At 35.1% G+C, this 6,611-nt stretch overlaps 1 long non-coding RNA gene across 1 annotated transcript; it reads left to right on the top strand.

Annotated features, from left to right (window-relative positions):
- The first annotated feature begins 4,335 nt into the window (after positions 1-4,335).
- LOC149139349 (uncharacterized) lies at positions 4,336-4,978 on the top strand. Its single transcript, XR_016264490.1, has 3 exons — positions 4,336-4,599; positions 4,720-4,787; positions 4,892-4,978. It is a non-coding gene; the product is annotated as an uncharacterized LOC149139349 (long non-coding RNA).
- The last annotated feature ends 1,633 nt before the right edge of the window (positions 4,979-6,611 follow it).

The raw sequence follows: 6,611 nt of genomic DNA on the forward strand, positions 1-6,611 counted from the left end.
TCTTTTCCTTTTATGTGTCTGATGTCAAATTTAAACTCACTAAGGAAAGCCATCCACCTAGCTTGTTGGGAAATGAGATCAGGTTGACTGAAGAGATATTTTAGGTTATTATGATCAGTTACCAAAGTTAATTTATTTCCTAATAAATAATTCCTTGACATATTTAAGGCATATATGACAACAACTAGCTCTAAATCCTATATAACATTATTGTTTTGATGTGTTTTCAACTTTCTGGATTCGTAAGATATCACTGAATTTTCTTGCATTAAAAGCCCCCCTGGCCCCTCCATGCAGGCATCGGTGCAAAATGTAAATCATTTATTCGGATATGTAAGTTTTAATATGGGAGCTACTGTGAGAAAGTGTTTGAACTTATCAAAACTCTCTTGACATTTCATTGTCCATGCAAATTTTACTCCTTTTTTCTGTAAGGATGTGATAGGATATGCTATGTTAGGGAATCCATCTATAAATCTTTGGTAGTATCTCGTAATTGCCATAAATGAATGGACATCGTATACATCCTTTGGTATGGGCCAATTTACCATGGCCCTAACCTTCTCAGGATCCACTGCTAGTCCTTCCTTAGAAACAACGTAGCCCAAATATTATATTATGTTTTTTAGAACTCACATTTACTAAATTTGGCATATAATTGATGCTCCCTTAAAGTTTGCAACACCAATTTTAAGTGCTCCTTGTGTTCTTCTTCATTTTTGGAGTAGATCAGGATGTTATCTATAAATACCAGCACAAATTTGTCCAATATTTTCTAAATATACTGTTCATCAAGCACATAAAGGTTGTTAGGGAATTAGTAAGGCTGAATGGTAACACTATAAACTCGTAGTGACCATACCTGATCCTGAAAGTTGTCTTATGAATATTTTCAATTGATGATATCCTATCCTTCAATCAATTTTTGAAAAAATGGTTACCCCCCTTACTTGATCAAACATATCATCAATATGGGGCAATGGATACTTATTTTTAATCATTAACTTATTTAGTTGTCGATAATCGATGCACATTCTAAATTTTCCATATTTCTTCTTGACAAATAAAACTGGAGCTCCCAATGGTGACACACTATGCCTAATATAACTTTTGTCTAGCAGTTCTTGCAGCTACATATTCAGCTCCGATAATTCAAGTGGACTCATTCGGTAAGGGGATCTAGACACTAGGTTGCGCTGGGTACCAAATCAATGGAAAATTTTGTCTCTGCGAGGGGGTAAACCTGGAATTTCCTCTTGAAGGACATCATGAACTCCTTAATAACCTACAGGGTATCTAATTTTGATTAATGTTCTTGTTGTTCAATTGCTTCTACATGAACCATAAATAATTAACACCCCTTACATGCATTATTTTTCATTTGTAAGGCTGAGATTTGTCTAACATATATGGATTTTGTTATGCCTTAAATTATTTGAGTTTTCCCTTGCGGATTCACACAACTCAATATTTTTTCTAATCAATTTATAATGGCCCCTATATTTTCCACCCAATCCATGCCTATCAGTACATCATATGATCCTAGGGGTAGTACATTTAGGTTTACCACTGTGAAATAGCCATCTAAATCAAAATGAAACTGTTTAACTTGGATGGTTACTCTTCTCTTGGTGCCAGCTGCTAACAGTACCAGAGAGGCAGTTTTCAAATTTTCAGCTTTAAGTTTACATTTTTCTGCCACCTGGTGCCCATTGTAACTTAAACTAGCCCCTAGATCAATTAGAACATAAATAGGTCGGTTGGAAATAGTACCTTAAATTTCAATCACCCTTGATTGGTGTTCTATTTTCTATCCTCCAAAGCTATGCTTATTCTTGGAATATTCCTAGAAATATCATTTACTATGGTGGATTCATGGACAACTTGGATGTTTTGGACAAATATGGTATTATGTGGACAATCCCTCAACAAATGAATTTCACCACATCCCCAACAATTAGGTAGTCCTTTTTCTTTACCTCCACTATTTTTTTCCCATTTAGATCCATAGGTTTTGACCCATGTTGAGACTATGTCGGTTGATTTACATTTCCCTTGCTCAACTTTTTCCATTGATGGTCCTTTCCAAAAAAATTATAATAGCCAGGTTTTGGTCGTTTTGCTCCAACTATAGGTTTGGCTCTATCCTTATTCTTCTAAAACTTAGAGCCTTATCTTTTATTCCTAAATTGTTGATAACACAATATCATCTTCCCCACTTCCGCATCCATTGTATTAGGATTGTTGAACTCAATCCACTGCTTATAGACAGTAGGTAAACAATTCACTAACCATTGTACCTTGGCTTTGTCTTGTTTAATGTAGGGAACATACCACAACAAATTGGTAAACTTTTCTATGAACTCGTCCATGGTTAATTGTTCGAACCTTAAATCATCGAACTCCTTTGTGCGATCATCACAATAAAGTTCACTTAAATAACAATTTTTAAACTACTTCTGAAATTCCTCCCAAGATATCGTCTTTTCCTCCAAGAGATGCACACTTTTAGCTTTTTCCCACCAAAGGGAAGCTTTGCCTTGAAACTAATAAATGGTCAATCTGGCATTTAAGTTGCTCTCATATACGTAAACTTGGAAATATTTTTTCATATTGAGTAGCCATGCTTCTGCATCATCCTCCTTTTCCCCATAAAAGGTAGGGGGCTTGATTTTGCTAAATTGCCCTTCTAACTCTATTTGTTTCTTTCTCTTCTATGTTCTTGGATATGTTTTATCAGAATCCCCCCCACTTTCACATTCCTCTTATTATGTGCCCCTTTTATTTCCTTTCAATATTTGAGGTTCCACCATCCCATGGCCAGTTTTTTGAGTCAAACCTCTTATTATCCTCTCCTTCTCCTCACTAGCCTTTAATAGACACTCATTTCTACTCCTTAGGTATGCCAATTCTTGTTGAATATTTCTAATGACTTTCATAAATTGAGTAGTTATTGGGGGAGCTCTGTTTTCCAATTCAGCATACAAGTCTTCGCCTATGGTGATAGGTGGAGCCCGCTTTGCCATCTTTGCTGTAGTCAGTTCACGTGTTTAACTTGAAATTAAAAAAAAAGTTAAGTTTTAGTTCTTCCTTCAACACTGCACTTTGTCAAATATACACTATACTTTTATTAATTTCTATAGTGGTCCCTTGGCCCAATGGTGAAGTTGAGCTTTGATACCATCTATCACAACTACGCTAAAAAAAAAAAATCTATACTTAAACGCCACTAACATACCCTTGACATATAACTTCCTCTTCCTTGTTGTTTTTGTTTCAATGTGATGGATAAGGTATAGTTAAATCTATCTTTATTTACTACACTCTAACATGAATTTAATCATATAGCAGTACTATGTATTTAATGTCATATATATATATATATATATATGACTATCCATTATGTCAGGGATATTCTTCCTTGTACCCTTAAATATGTGGTTTAGATGTATGTGAGGGCCCCTTTTGACCTTGGTAATGGTGGTTGGTACTTTTCGACCTTAATGTATTTGTCTTTGTATATGTGATGTTTATAAGGATATAATCATGATAGTTCACGTGCCATATCATTTTCTTAACCTTCGTTTTCGCTGGTTATATAACTTTTTTTTTAAAGTGGGTTGGGGTAGTGTTGGGGTTCTCCTTTACCCAACGTTGAGCCTGTCCCTTAATAGGTGGCGTGCATGCTTTCGGGGATTGGTGACCAAATCCTCCGTGGACAGGTACCCGAAACCCATGTGAAAACACCTAATATGCCAGACTCCCTTTGTATGGATGATGGGATGATGGGATGAGGTTTCATCACATCAATAGTGGTTATCGCCCTCCAAACCCTAAGTCTATCCTTGTGTACAGTCCCTGGTCCATTTGGCATTTTTCATGGAAGGGATGTCCTGTTCTGCCTTAAACTCTGGTATTCATTTTTTAGGAACGAGGCAGCTTGTTATCGTTTTTGGTTCTGGAATTCGACAGCTGGGTATGGTTTCACATGTGGCAATGTCTCATCCCAAGTGTTGTCGGATAAGCTTTACTTTTCCTGCTATGAGTGTTATTGATGTGTGGGCCATCCAATGGTGATACCACTCCTTCACACACCCGTCTAGTCTTTCTTTGTGCTGGTCTGCAATTTCCCTCAAGGGTTTACTATCTTCATGGACCTTCTCGATTTTGTCATTGTGAGGCAGAGGATCACATGCGTGCCTCCTTTGTGTGCTTCTGGAAATGCATCCTTCGGATTGCCAACCTGTCCATTTCATCGGCATTCCTTGCACTCTCATGCAACTCATTTTTTTCCCTCACTATATTTTCGAGTACTCTATTAGAGGCAGTCAATTTCCTGGTCTGTTTCCACCTTAAATTTTTGCTTAAGTGCCACATGAATTCTTTGCTACAATTCAAATCCCCAATTTTGGTTAATATGTTTTTTTTCCCTTCTCTTACGATTTAATTTTTCCATAGAGATTATATCCCTTTAGGGAATTACTGCATTCTTTCTATCCTCTGGCCTATACAGAGAGTAGCTGGAGCGCAGACTCCTCGAAGCAGTGGCCTCGATTTTCTGGATTTACAAATAAAATACAAGTACTCGAGTAATTCGAAGTATGTTATGTTTGTTTAACGTTATGGTATTTCATATCATATCACAGGTTATATAATTATAGTTTTGTAATGAGGGTTTCTTAGGATTCATGCTCACATCCTCAACTGTTATTTCACAAGGGTGTCATTCTGAGAAGGCGTACATGAGGGTGCACACCTCCTTCCATGGCGAAGCCATTCATGAGCAGGTACAGATTGTTACTCCCTTGTTTCTTTTTAATATTGTATTAAGCAAAAATGTATAATTTTAAGCCTCCTTTCTATAATTTTGTTGTATCACCTATTCTTGTAGGTGTGACTTGTCCCTTTACCACAATTTACTATGCACTCAACCAAAATGCCTCTGTCAAAGTTGATATGTTATCTCTCTTCTTCCAGGTTGGTTCACCTTTCCTCTCGGGACTTAAATTGTTACCACATACTTGATCTTTCTGGGCCATATTGATAGGGTGTGCATCTTCTAGTTGTGCTTCTTTTCTGAGCAGTGTTATTATTGATACTACTAATTTTTCAAGGTTTTGTGATTATTTTTCTCTCTTAGCTTGCGACTATTAGACCAACATTAGTTATCCTAGGTTCTTATATTGTTTTCCAGGTTCCTTCAAGGGCGTCCCTCTTAATTATGGATGTAGACTTTGTTTTCTGTATTATCCAACATAAGGCTATTATAGTCAATTGACTGCTATGTAATTTTCTGAAAGGAATAGTTTGTTCCTTTAACAGGATTAAAGTATACACTGTATTGAAGACTATATTTATATAATGGTCGGCTTCAGGCGGTTTTCCTCTTCTCTTTTCATAGTGGAATACCGTCGGAAGGTTTATATGCACGTTTTGTATTTATTTAAGTGGTTTTTGAATACCATTCTCTGTGTCATATAAATGGAGTTATCATTGCTATGCCTAGTTCGATACCAGTTCTGGAGGTTAAATCACCACTCCATTCTCTGCCTCATCGAATGTAGGGCAAGTGGGTTTCATTTCATTATCACATTAAATGATAGTTCCATTATCTGATAGTTCCATTAATAAGAAGAACTTTTTAAAGATATTTTGTAATTCTTTAAATAAATCCCATTCTAAATAAAGCTTTCCTAAAATTAAATTAATTTTATTTAATTTTGGTGATGTTGCATTTGAAAATTCTAGAATTAAATTAATTTATTTTGATGATGTTGCATTTGAAAATTCTAGAATTAAATTTTTGGTAACTTTTCCCATTTGAAAATGGGAAGTGGTGGATTCAAATATACTCAAAAAAAAAGAGTATATATATATATATATTTTTTTTTTTCCCTCTAAAATTCTTTGAAACTTCATTATTAAAGTCACTCCTAAATACGAACACGTACAATAATAATTAAGTTCCAATGTACAATAATAATTAAGTTCCAAAAATGTCAGCAGCATCAAAAAATTCATTCTGACATGCATCAACACCATGTCTATTTTATATCAACTCAACTATAAATTTTACTTTTTTTACTTTTTCATTACATTGTATTCTTATTGGATTTGATATTATAAATTTTAATTTTTCATTACATTGTATGCTTATTGGATTTGATATTATTATTTTCAATGAAATTGTATGGAGAGAAAATTATTTGAAACTTCATTATTAAAGTCACTCCCAAATACGGACATGTACAATAATAATTAAGTTCCAAAAATTTCAGCATCAAAAAATTCATTCTGACATGCATCAACACCATGTCTATTTTATATCAAGAAATTCATTCTGACATGCATCAACACCATGTCTATTTTATATCAAGTTAACTATAAATTTTACTTTTTCATTACATTGTATGTTTATTAGTCCCTGCGATCTGGCATCCGGCAGGGACTATAGTAATCGTTCTGTGCCGACTTAGCATTAGTTCAGTGCTTTCGTTGTCTGTTATACGGCGCTTATACTAAAGTTTGTCTGTTATACGGCGCTTATACTAAAGTCTGGAATTCCACTGTGAGGTGTTCTCTGCACATAACCAAAGTCGGATTCGCCGCTT

Source organism: Pinus tabuliformis, chromosome X (genome assembly GCF_031772625.1).
Source record: "Pinus tabuliformis cultivar Carrire ecotype Pingquan chromosome X, CPIR1, whole genome shotgun sequence".
In the NCBI taxonomy this organism is placed as follows: domain Eukaryota; kingdom Viridiplantae; phylum Streptophyta; class Pinopsida; order Pinales; family Pinaceae; genus Pinus; species Pinus tabuliformis.